The sequence below is a fragment of the Vidua macroura genome, chromosome 5, assembly GCF_024509145.1.
Source record: "Vidua macroura isolate BioBank_ID:100142 chromosome 5, ASM2450914v1, whole genome shotgun sequence".
Lineage (NCBI taxonomy): Eukaryota > Metazoa > Chordata > Aves > Passeriformes > Viduidae > Vidua > Vidua macroura.
In genome coordinates this window covers 53,922,949-53,935,684 of record NC_071575.1, presented here as the reverse complement: position 1 = coordinate 53,935,684, position 12,736 = coordinate 53,922,949, and the positions used below count along the sequence as shown (strand labels likewise).

Here is a 12,736-nt window from a genome sequence, read left to right as displayed (position 1 = left end):
TTCATCAGCAGTTGTTACAAGTCCCTGTTGCTGGAGACCAATGAAAGTATGGACATAGGATGCAGTCTGTTGCTCAGCGCTGAATTGGTATTTGTGTGAGTTTGACTTTGTTTTCACTACTGCTAGGGGTGAAAGGGACATATAGCACATACAGCAGGATCAAAAAAAGGATAAATCCTTCATTACTGTGCTTCACAGTGTTTGGCATTTGAAATCAAGAGATAATGTTAAATTCTCTCATATTGATTATGCACACCAAAAAAATATCAAAGGCCAATGATCAACTTGTGATACAGGAACCTATTCTGAATGGCCCATGGGCCAATCTGGGACAGTGCTGGGAAATTCTACAATTTGAAAATTCATCTGCAGAAGACAAAAGTTTCTAGTTTCTTCTGAATCCAGTGAAATAATTTGAATTTAGAGAACACAGGCAGTCCCTGTCCTTCAGAGGCAAGATACTGCCAATTGATTGATTGGTATCACCTTTCTGTGAGGTAGCATCCCTCTGCTCCCATCGATCTTCTACCAACACTGCCCTTAACCTCTAAATTGAGAAAGAAAATACAGCTTGGCATATGCTCTAGAAAAAGGTTGCTTCTCCAGCTTTAGAGTACAATTGTCTTTGAGGATGGTGCATTTATTTGGGCTCAAACACAGATTTTAATTGAAGCTGTTAAAACTCCAGACTGAAAGTGCTTTTAAAATTTTGTATGTCTCCTATGAATCACATAATATCCTGAGATCTCTATTGTCTCAAGGTGCCTTTTTACAGCTCTAGGCTAAAAACTTAAAAGCAAAGTATTTTTAAAAGCTGAATGAAAGAAAGGAAGCAGAAAGAGACTTGTCTGGCTCACAGCCAGGCCAAGGTTGCTATTTGAAGAATATTCTGAAATATAAATCACTAAATATGGAGACTTACCATGTCATCAGTTATTTTTAGCAGAGCAAAGAAGAACTAACTCAGTTTTAAGAAACAGGTAAGAGAAAGATGCAGCCTTAAAATTAACTTCGGTTTAAGTTTCTTCCTTGAACTGCTGGTATTGAACATTGTGATTTGCATTTTACATATTCCTTGTATATGTCCGCTGTTTTGTTTACTAATTCAAAATATACCATGTTTTTCTATAATAAAAATAGAAAGCTTAAATAAACAACTATGAAGCTAAAACGTAATATGAAAAACAAGAGCTAGAATAATTTGGGAGAAAAAGCAGTTCTACACATTTTTGAAGGCTTTGCATTTCTATACCTCAAGTGTCAGCTAACCTGATACTTTCCTAACATTTGAGGGGTGATAGCCAAAGACCTATTCATTCAACTAACACCTTGCTATGTTGGCACACCAAATGCATTTCTGGAGTCTGGCCCTAATTCAGAAGATGTCTATTATTTTCAAGTGCTGTAGTTCTTACTCTTGTACATGCTTTAAACTTTAATGGATCTCAAGTTCTGAAAACATTAATGAAGGTACTTATATGCTTATGTAAACACTCATGAGCACGTGAACTAGTGTTCTAGAAGTCAGCTTTACTGTGAGACACAGAATCAAACCTACTGATGTGGGATGCAAGTAGTGATGACAGCAGCAGCACACAGTTATGCCAGCTCATGATGAGAGGGGAATGACAGTCTGTTAATCTGTTCTAGAGCTGTAGCCCACGAGTTCCCTTGCTTCATCACACTGTAGCCAATGTAACATTAAATAGTTATTCCATTAAATTTACTGTAGTCACCTTGCTGACTACAAAAATCCCTGCAGCTACACAGTCCCAATCTGATTGCAAACTGATTTGCTTCTGACAAGTCATACCACAGTGTCCAGGGCATTGCCTTTCACCAGCATAGATATTTTTCCATTAAAACAAAGTAAGTGAAAACTGATGAAGAACCAAAATTCATCCTGGGCAAAAGAGCTGTTCTGTAAAAGCAGGGAAATATTTCTGACAAAAACAGGGATTCCTGATTGCTGAATCACATGTGACTGTGGCCACCATGTTAGTGGAAGGACTGGGAAGCCACTTCTGTATTCATGACTGGATGCATTTGTTACTGAGCACTAATAGGAAAGAGGGAGGAGGGGAACAGGGATCTACAGTTTTCTCAATTGTTTGGAAATTCATACTACTTACAACTATAATACTCAAAAACTATGTCCCAGTATGTATACAGGTGATCTACAAGCTCTACTGGCACATCGAGGGCCGTATCTTCCTCTCTTTTCCTCACACAAACTGGGAATAACTCAACTGCAAGTCATGTTACTGAAACAGGGAGAAGAGTCAGACCTGAAGTTTACTTTTCTCTTATTTTTAGTGAAGATTTTCTAGCAAGCTATCACTTCCATGCAATGCAAGATGTCCCCTTGCAGAAACTGTAAGTGCTGTTGACAGAAATATTCCAGTTTAATTAAGTTGCTAAAAGAGACTGCCACTTTTAATGTAGAAGATGGGGTACTTTCAGGGAGAGATGCAGCAGAATTAGTTGCAGAAATGAAATAGCAGGGGGAAAAGAAGCCAGCAGCTGTACACAGTGCAAATGGTGATTAAATGGAACTGCAAAGGAAGAATAAGGAACAAATCAGTGAAAAGAGAGATGAAGACCTAAAAAACAGAGTATGAGTAATAGTGTTAAAGAAAAATGACTTCTTGTGCAAGAGTAATGAAAATGCTAGACTATATCTCTGAAAATACTTTACTGTGTAAAGAAGTAGTGATCATTGTGGGAAATTATGATTTAGAAACTGGAAGGGAAAAGTGCTAACTTAAAATGCAGCCCACATCCTTAAAAGGTCTGAGAGCTCAAAAAGAAGCTATTTTTAAAGATTATTAAATTGGAGATGCACAGGATGAAGGAACTGTGTATGAAGAAGAGTTCAGAAAAAATGAAATAAAAAGAAAAGTTAATATCCAAAGCATATCTTTATGACTTTGGAAGCAGTTCTTCAGACTGAAATAATGAGAAACCTCAGAGAAATTGTAAAAGGCTTCTGGTGCTATACATTAGATTTCTGCAACTTGCAGTGAATTACCATGTGTGTTTAATAAAAATCATCTTGAATGAGAGAAAGAAGGTCAAGCTGAAGAAATAAATAAAGAAAAAATATTGAAAGGACAACATGAAAAATGCATCTCTTCAAATTAATATGAGAAAGGATGCATGATAAAGAAATTTATCAGAGGGGAGAGAGACGGAAGAGCATGATAGAAAAACCTGACAGTTCAGATATACAGCTGGTAATTAGGCAGTTCTTGAGTGTCTTTTCCTACTCCACGATGTGGGGAGGTCAACTCCCACTCAGATTAGTCAAGGATCAAAGACTTTTGAAAGCCGCATAAAGCAAATTTTTCTTTCTATCCCAAATTTTTCTTTGGGATGCCTCTGAGCTAGTTCTATGTATGCAACTGGAGTTTAAAGAAGAGAAATGGAATGAAAAGACTGAAAAGGAGGAAGAGGATTACCAGGGAAAATAAAGTTATTTTCAGCTTTCTTTTTTTTCCTCCAGTACAGTGTCAAAGTGATGAAATGTAATTAATATTGATCCTCTGTGATTCAGAATCTGCCTGCAGTATTTTTGAGTCTATATGACACTTGCATAGCTGCTGTTGGTTTTCCCAGGGGCACAGAGCTGCACTGAGCACCCCAAACCATGCAGAATAGAAAAGGTAGAATTGGGCATTACTCTGATAGGGGAACTAAGTAGAGGCAATGGTTTTAGCAAGCACATTTAAATAGGTGCCTATCACAGCTTTAAATTGTTAGATGTTAAGAAAGAGTCATAAATGTGATGCAGCAGTTGCTTACACAATAAGGCCACATTTGGAACACTTTTGTAGATGGGATATATCATAACTATTCCAAGTTGTGACAGTTCATTGTGAAGTTCATAATCTGTGTCACCTGTGTGCACCCTCATACAAAACCTCTTGAAAAACCCATATCCTGGAAAGCTGGAAGCAAGAAGAGCAGATCCTCCAGGCTGCCAAAGTGCCATTGTTGACACATTTGTGCCAGTCCACTTTCATGACAGACTCTTCTTTCCAGCCATGGTAAGACACTGCATGTCACTGTCTCCCAGCCCATCTGTCCTATCTAATTGTCTTCTCTCCCCCTGGCTGTTTTGTGTTTCACTTGTGTATGCAGGTTTTAATCCCTCCACCCAATTAGTTAGGAGAAAAAACAGTCTTAATCTGAAACAACAGGATAATGTATCACTGCAAAAGATAGGATGATTATATTATTGATTTTTTTTTATTTATTCATGTGGTTTACAGCAGAATGCAATGAGGGTTTTTTTGTAAGAAACTAAGTTGTCCTGAAAACATATTGGATTTAAGAGTACTTTATGAAATACTAATATCATCCACTAAGAAGAGATATCTCTCAGTTCATTTCAGCAGTATGTTTTTATGCTGGTGTTCCTAGGGGACTTAGCATATCTTCGTATTGTCTTGTTCTTGGCTCAATTTGCCCCACCTGGGAAATTTTGTACATGCAGAAAAATAAAAGCCAGGCATACATTCCCTTATTACACAAAGTAGCTGCCCTCTAAATAAATTTCTTTGTAATTATTTCCACAATGACCTGGCTGAAATAGCTTGTAAATTTCAAGGCTTAAATTGTCAATGTATCCAATATTTGTGTAAAACAATTGATTTATACAGGCCTCACCGTTATAGCTATTGGTCACTGTTTGAGACAGATTAGCTGGGAATTTGGAAAGCCATTTTGTTAAATTTCTCAAATAAGATTATTAGACATCTCGTAAGACATGAAAACAGTAGCTTAGTAGAACTTCTTTTTGTACTATTTCACATCAGCAGGCACACACCTGGTGCATTCAGGACAAGGAAATGCACACATATGACAGCAGTGAGCCTCCAGCCTGCCTCTCAAATACAGAAAACCCCTCCAGAGGTCTAGAACTTCTCCTCTGATAGTCCTCCTGGTGACTCCAGGTGACCACCCACAGATGTCTAATGACAGAGGCTCCCACGGGCAGGGAGGCTGTGGAGGACACAGGCAGGGAGAAGCAGCTTGTCCAGAGTAGGGAATGCCTGAGGCAGAGCTCAAAGCGCATAGTCAGCAGCTGGACTAATTCAGGTGCAGATCAAGGCCATTGCCACTGACCTCAGTCAGACTAAATTTGCAGAACTCTTTACAGCATCTTTAGCTGCTTCTCTTGGCAATATTTTGGCCTTTAAATTTAATAGGTTAAATACAAAATAAATATATATTTTAGCTTATTTTGCTGAGTCAAGTTGAAGGCTTATGCCAAGGAAAAGTCAAAATCACAGTGAGAATCTTCACAAAGAAGTAAAATCGTGTTGTATGTATGTTACGAAGTGAGAGGGGAGAGCTTAGGCAAGTCCCTGCCTTTGGCAGGTTTCTGGCAGTAGATAGCAGCTTTATTGATGTGGCCAGCACCCCAAAATTCACTCTCACTCGCAAGTTCTTAATAATGACAGATCAGGTCTACAACAACACAAATCATTTATTGAGGAGACCAAAGAAAATGGACATAAGACTTTAAACAGACTACTTACTACACAGGATAACACAAAAAGAGCTACTTGTAGATAAAAATACAGTGCACGATAATAAAGGTACCTATGTTATAGTTAGCAAAGAAATAGTATAGATTAAGAGTCAATGTCACTTGCCAGCACATGATAGTTGTGTGCAGACAATCTCCTAATTTCTCTCAATCCTAGAGAAGCCTTTTGATGTGAATGTCTCCACACTGAGGAAATCTTTTATACACTCTCTGAGGGGAAGGTGCCTCACAGCCAAGAGAAGGCTGTTACTGGATTTCTGGTTTTGTTTGTTGTTGCTGTTGTTGTTGTTGTTGTTTGTTTGCCTTGTTATACATACAAACTAGTAAAGAACTGTTATTCCTTTCCCCATACCTTTGCCTGAAAGCCCCTTAATTTCAAAGTTATAATAATTTGGAGGGAAGGGGGTTATATTTTCCTTTCCAATGGAGGCTCCCGCCTTCTTTGGCAGACACCTGTCTTTCAAACCAAGACAAATACCTAAAAGAGATTTTAAAGGTTAAAGTTTCAGAAATAAGTAATGTAAAAGACTACATCTATTACAAATCAAAACTACAGATCAAGAGAGATGAACCGTCATTGAATTTACACAGGAGAATTGTAAATGCAGTACTCATTTTAAGAAGCTTTTAATAATTGATTCCACTGTAACCTCTTGTTAACAAGAACTTAAGTTTCCCCCCTCTGCAAAGGAGATTATTTTATGCAGAATATACAAACAGTACCGCCTTGTATGATTCAATTAATATTTAATTAATACATTCTCATACACTTAATCATATTTATAGTCTCACCAAATGTTAACAGTTTTGTTGAGGTTTCCTTGTTGAAATTTCATTTGCACTGAAATTTCAATTAGAAAATTTTGTAAAATGCAACCAACTCATATTTTACAGTCACATCTTGCTCTGCCATGGAACTGTGCTGGTTTCCCAAGTAGGTACAATTCTGGAGCTGTGAGCTGGTCCTGCTGAGTCCCACAGCTTTGCTGACACTGTTCTTCAGTTCTGAGTGAATGTGTGTAATTCCAAGAATTAGTCATAGCCTCACCAGAACGTTTTAAGAACCCTCTATGCTTTCTGAGCTCAGGACAGATATTTAAATAGCCTTTTATTTCCTTTATACCTGGCAGGAGGTTCTTTCTGAAGGTCTTTGGCTCTCCTGGTGTTTTCTCTCCAGGTTGCTGCCTTTGCACCCTGGTGGTGATGATTCATGTGTTGGTCACTCACGTGCAGGCAGAGAGTGTTGACACATCTGCCCACTCCTGCAGTTACAGATGTTTCCTATTTCATTACAGAACTCCCAACAGCAATACCTCTCAAGCATCACAACACCAAATTTTCAAAGCAACCCTCTTCCCCATGTCCCCTTTCCAGATACTGCCTCTTTGTCCAACCTGATGTTCACAGGATTTCCTCTTATCTGAATAACATGAAAAGGGTTTAACTTTAGGTTTACATTGAGAGGGCTGGTCAGAGGGTGACTCCTGGGCCTGGTAAGGCATGCAGGCAACTCAAGTATGGTTCCTGAGGTAGAGTAATGCGGCATTGCATTCTTCTCCCAGTCCCAGGCAGCCCTGGGGAGCCCAGCTAGACTCTGCCTCTTGGCCGGACCGGGGTTGCCGCGGTCCGGGTGCTCTGGCGCTGAGCGCACTGACGTGGGCTGCTGCGTTCCGTAACCGGCGCTGGGAAGAGATAAAGGGGTGAAGGAATGGCACACCTTGCCTTGCGGTTGGCTGGAGAGAGTTTATTGCCGCGTGGTCATCGCGGTGGAGAGCAGCGTCTGCTCCTAGTGCCTGCGTGGACAAGATGGCGACGAAACAAAGGAACCATGGGGTTAAATAGGGGGTGGGCAAACAAGGGTGGAAGCCCCCCTTGCCCAATGGGGACAGGCAACGGGGGAGTGACGTGGACCACAGCAACCAATGGGAACATGACAGGGATGGATAGAGGGTTCCGGGACGAATGGGATTGCAGGGATGGGGTGACTGGCACAGAAGTTTCAGGAATGAACAGGGGGTGGTTACAAGACTGATGTGGAGAAGCTCCAATGGTAAGTGACCCAGAGTGGACCATCGCGGGGGGAACATGGGGGTACACAGAACTGGCTAACTAACATTTATTAAAACCCCTAACTGAACCCAACCCGGGATGCAACAGAGTCACATCATGTGGCTGGCATGAGGGTTGCGCTAGTTGGGAGGTCGAACCTCCCTATGATGGGAAAGAGGAGGTCCAAAGGGGCTGCTGAGGCTGGCTCTTAGAGTGATCCTGCCTGGTCCTGTGGCTGAGCACTGGAACCTTTAGATCCAAGTAACACATTCTTCTTACTCCTCTCAGCTGCTGTGTCAACCATGGGAAGATTTGAAATAGCTTCTACACAGCCTACTGGTGTCAGTAATGGCAGCAGCAGGCACTTCATGCTGAATCATAAGCTTTTCTTGCTGCATCTGGGCAAGCTGGCAGTTTCAATGTTTGGACAGGCTGCAGCAATGTTTTTCAGTGTATCTCTTTCCAAACACTATAGTGTAAAGCTCATACCTGCCCCAGATAGACTAAGAATGATGGAGAAAACACCTGCTTCCTGAGTAGATAATTCCAGGACTTAATTATGCTCAGTGTGAAAAATGTGGTCCTATTTCTGTTCTCATTTTATTTGGCTTAGTTTCCAGCTAAAGAATCTTCCTGTCTATTAGACAGGAAGATTCTTTAGCTGGAAACTGACTATTAGAAATCTTCTACACAGATATTAAATTGAATCAACTCTGAGCTTCCTCTTCAACAAATTAAGTAATTTGAAGTTCTGTTATTAGGTTCCCTGGGCTTTATATAATTCTTTTAAGTCATTCTGGAAGTCCTTTCACATTTTTCAGAGTTCTTCAAAGAAAGCAGAAGTTAATGTTGGCAATATTCCAGGTACAGCCATAGAGTCTTCAGCTCAGCTGTGGTGCAGGAGTGCCCTAGTGTGTATTGTGCATTCTCGATCTTCTAACCATTCATTAAATTAAAGCCATTCTGGCCATGACTTTGTCATTTCATAAACCACCATGTAACAGAAACTGTACCATCACTGCTTTTTCTGACTTCAGTGCTCCACAAGCCCCTCCATGTCTCTGAAAAGTCACACGCATATTTTCTGTTCTAATTTAAACCATTTAAAGTTCAGCTCATCTCTGAAAAAAAAGTTATTAGAAATCTGACTTTCATAATTTATTTCCAAGCCCAGATGCCTATATGAGCTACAATGTTAATTCTGCTTTTTTTTTTTTTTTTTCATTAAGCAATTTTAGCTTGTTTGTGAACTGGTTTCATTGGTCTCTGTCTATGTTGCTGTATTTTAACACACAGCATATTCTGTAAGGCTGATGCATTAATCTGGTTAAGAAATAAAAACAGGTATTTCCAGCCTGAGAGGTTTCACTTGTTGAACCCCCAAGGGAATTTAACTCTGTACTGTGGATTTTTGACTGTTTTAATTTCAATTGAATCAGAATTGTTATGCTGGGGATAAATTTTTACTGGCTTGTTCACTGGCTTATTTGAATGATTACACAATTGTCACACTCTAGGAAATAATTCTGCTATTCAAAGTATAGGGTTAATCAGAATTTTCTCCTTGGAAATAAAAAGATTCTGGGTGAAAAGCATAAAGGAGAACAAGGCTATATTATCTCATGAAAGCAATCAACAAACACTAATCCCTTTAAGTGCTCAGTTTTGAAGTAGAATAGCATCGTGCATAGTACAGAATGCAAAAGGATCAGTATGTACTACCAGCTAGGCAGACAAAAGAAGTAGAAAAATACTCCAGTTTGCACCTTTCTGAAATAAATGCTCTTTCCTTCTGTTATTCACTATATTGTTATTCGCACAGCTCTTTGTGATTTTCTGTTATTAGTGCAAGAGAGAGATAATTATATTTGTTTTAGAAGTAATGTTATTATGTCAACACTAGTATTTCTGTTATCTAATTATCACTTTGAATTACCATATGTGAACCTTGCTTGGTTGTCTTCCTTTTTTCCCCCCTTTTTTTCCTTTTTTTTTTTTTTTTTTTTTTTGAGTTTGAACAAAAGGTTTACCTGATTACAATAAGTATTTGCTTTAGTTAAAAAATGTCCAAGAAAAAACATCAGGCTGTACTTGACCACATTGCATTGCATTAAAGAAGACAAAGGAGACCTGGCTAGGGATATTCAATACCCATCATTCATACAAAGTTTGCTGATCTTTCTTATAGTTGCCCAGCAACAAAGTATGCATGTCAGTCCCTTTTAATTAATGACAGGGAAGCAATGGGTTAATAATTAATGCAAAGATATGAGACTTCTGAAGTAAGGTCTTGACAGCTCATGTCTTTAACACATGGATCTGGCTTTTAACCTAGGTAAATTATTTTTCTCACAATATTTAAATAAATGTCTCATAAGTCTATTGAAATTTAAACTGTGAATTAAATGCCTCTCACTTTCAGATCATAATCAACATTTTGCCAGATACCTTAAAAATTATGTGGACAAAATACTCTTAATGCATGGATTGCTGTATAAAATGGGATTGCCAAGACATTAACACTGTCTTAATTTTCTCACCCCTTCTCCATTCTGGTCTTATACGTCCTAATTGATCCTCGGCCATGTGACATCTCCGTAGAATGTTCTCAAGTACTCAGGTCTGTTATTCAGAGTACAGCTCTTAGTAAAATTGTAAAATAGCTTGCAGGAAAGCCTTGTCTTCTGAAAATAAGCTGTGACAAGGAGGTTGCAATTGTTTTTGAAAAATTTTGTCAGAAATGTTTATTGGCTCTGGTACTGCCTTCAGTCAGGACAGGGGGATGTTATCAGCGCTTGACTCACAACAGCCATATCATTTAGGTGAAGGCAAAAGCAAGGAGAAATATTTCACAGTGTTACCAAGAGACGAGCTTCCTTGCGAAATTTATTGCCCATGAAAATAATGGATTGTAGATTTAACCTGTCACACAAAGAAACAGATAATGTGGCCTTGCTCTTGCTGCTCAATGGCTGTGGCTAGACTGGGGGTTACTGGCAACATGGATGATGCTTAATTGCATCAGAAATCTCCCAGTTCTTTTTTTTTTTTTTTTTTTTTTTTTTTTAACAGTGCAAAGATGCCTGAGTTAATGTCTTCAAGATGTCTTTTTTTACACCAGGGCTGGCACTACTCCCTGAGCGATGGTCAGGCCCCGGAGGTCACAGAGCCGTGTGGGGAGGCTGGCCAGCCTTTCCTAAAGAGAGAAGTATCCCCAGGGGAATGTCACTGATGCCATGGCCCCCTGGCACGGCGCCTGAGGGATGTGCAGTTGTATTTTAGGCGCTCCCTCTGGAATCAGTGCAGAAATGGGGAACACAACAGGAAAGCCTTCTCCGAGAGACTCCAGGTTACTAGAGGCGTTGTGGGAACTGAAGACCTGGCCATTAAAGCTCAATACGTGTTTACTGCCGCTGCCCAATCGCCTGGTTCGGGTCAGGTCGAGCGGCTCCGCCGGGGCCGAGCTCCCGGAACTGCTCCCTGAGGCCTCGGCAGGGAGCGGGGCCGCGGCGCGGGCAGCGCCGCTCGCCGCCAGATGGCGCTCGCCGCCAGCCGGAGGAGCCGCCGCTGCCGCGATGGCGCCCGCGGGAGAGCGGCGACGGCGCGGCCGGGCCGGCCTTGGCCGCCCCGTTAAACCCGCCCAGAGAGTCCCTGTTCATTTCTGCACAAGTGTTTAGGATTTTGACAAATAAAGGCCAGTGCCCGGAGATTTCCAGGCAGAGCTTTCTCGCTGGGGCAGCGTTCCCGCCTGCCCCCGCAGGGCTTGCTGCGGGCCCCGGTGCCAAACCGCACGGCTTCGTAGCATGTGGTGCAGGGCAGGGTCATGGAACGACCACGGCTAAAAGAAACCACAGCGTGCGATTGACTTCAAGTCTTGGCCACCAAACTGATTTTTTTTTTTTTTTTTTTTTTTTTTTTGGTGGTTTGTTTGCTTATTTGTTTGCTTAGTTTTTTTTTTTTTTAATACAAAGACACTACAACAGGGTATTTTGTGCTGCAGTTGCATTACAAAAGGCAGTAAATTGCAAAAAAGGCGTTTTTAACCTACTTTAAGCAAAATTTTAGTTGAGTGTGACAGCATTCAGAAATTTTGAAATAATTTGGTAATTTTAATTTTTTAAACTGGAAATCTCTGTACTTGAACAGTATAATCTTAGTAATGTCTATTTTTCAGTTTGCCAGGAGAGAGAGAAGAGTTTCCTAGGAATGCAAGAAGCTGTTTAGTCTGCTGGTTTATGCGAATGTCCACTGGAATAGGCATCGACTTGCAGCATTTTTGCTGTCTCATCTGGAGGGGAATTCTAGCCAGGGAATTTGGGAAGTGTGCACAATTTATTTTAGTGTTTGTAATACTTTTGCAAGCTGTGTGCTGCTCATTAAAGAATAAAAAAAGCGAGATACTGACCTAAAATAACAGTATAGAAATGTTCCAGAGTGTAGTAGTTTTAATTTTCTTAGCATTAAACTAAGGCTTCAGGGAAATGATGCAGACTTTCTGATAGAAGTGATTTCGTGTCAGAAATCTGAGATAAAACTGAGTTTGTGTGGGTGGGAAATAGATGGAGGTTTAACTGGATAACATTTCTTATAAATTAGGACAACTGAGCAGAACAGCAGCAAGAATCTACTTCTGGTGGTTATGGTTCTGCTGAAATACTGAGGGTTTTTTCTGTAAAGGCACAGGAAAAACATTCTAATTAATTAGATTTATTTACAACTGCTGGGTTTGGGATCGAAATAATTGCCTTGAGACTGAAGTGCAGCTGCAACACACATTCCAGATGTGAAATGTAACACTGTGTTGTGGCTGACTTCATTTTCTGATTTTAAACCCAGAATTGGTTAGAATTAGTAAGTGAATAAGTTACTGTTGTCCTCTGAATTAATCCAATGCAGAAGTGCTGTCACATTTCCTCAAATAATCAGATGTGTTTTGGGAATAGGCAGGGAAATAACTTCCTGCCAGATGAAAGGTCACCCTGAGAAAGATCATTCACCTGGGTCTGGGAGGTAGAAAACTCCCACCTCCTGGGGCTTGCATGTTCACTAGATTTTAAGTTGCATTGCAGTTTGAAGCTTGAATCAGCAACAAGTTAGCATCACAGTCCTCACGTGGATCATGCTGTGATC

At 40.3% G+C, this 12,736-nt stretch overlaps 1 long non-coding RNA gene across 2 annotated transcripts; it reads left to right on the top strand.

Annotated features, from left to right (window-relative positions):
• LOC128807101 (uncharacterized) lies at positions 1-12,005 on the top strand. 2 transcript variants are annotated; one of them, XR_008437052.1, is made up of 3 exons: positions 1-95; positions 10,728-10,955; positions 11,781-12,005. It is a non-coding gene; the product is annotated as an uncharacterized LOC128807101 (long non-coding RNA). The 2 variants fall into 2 exon arrangements; XR_008437051.1 differs by lacking the exon at positions 11,781-12,005 and having other exon boundaries at positions 10,728-11,012.
• Positions 12,006-12,736: the final 731 nt, after the last annotated feature.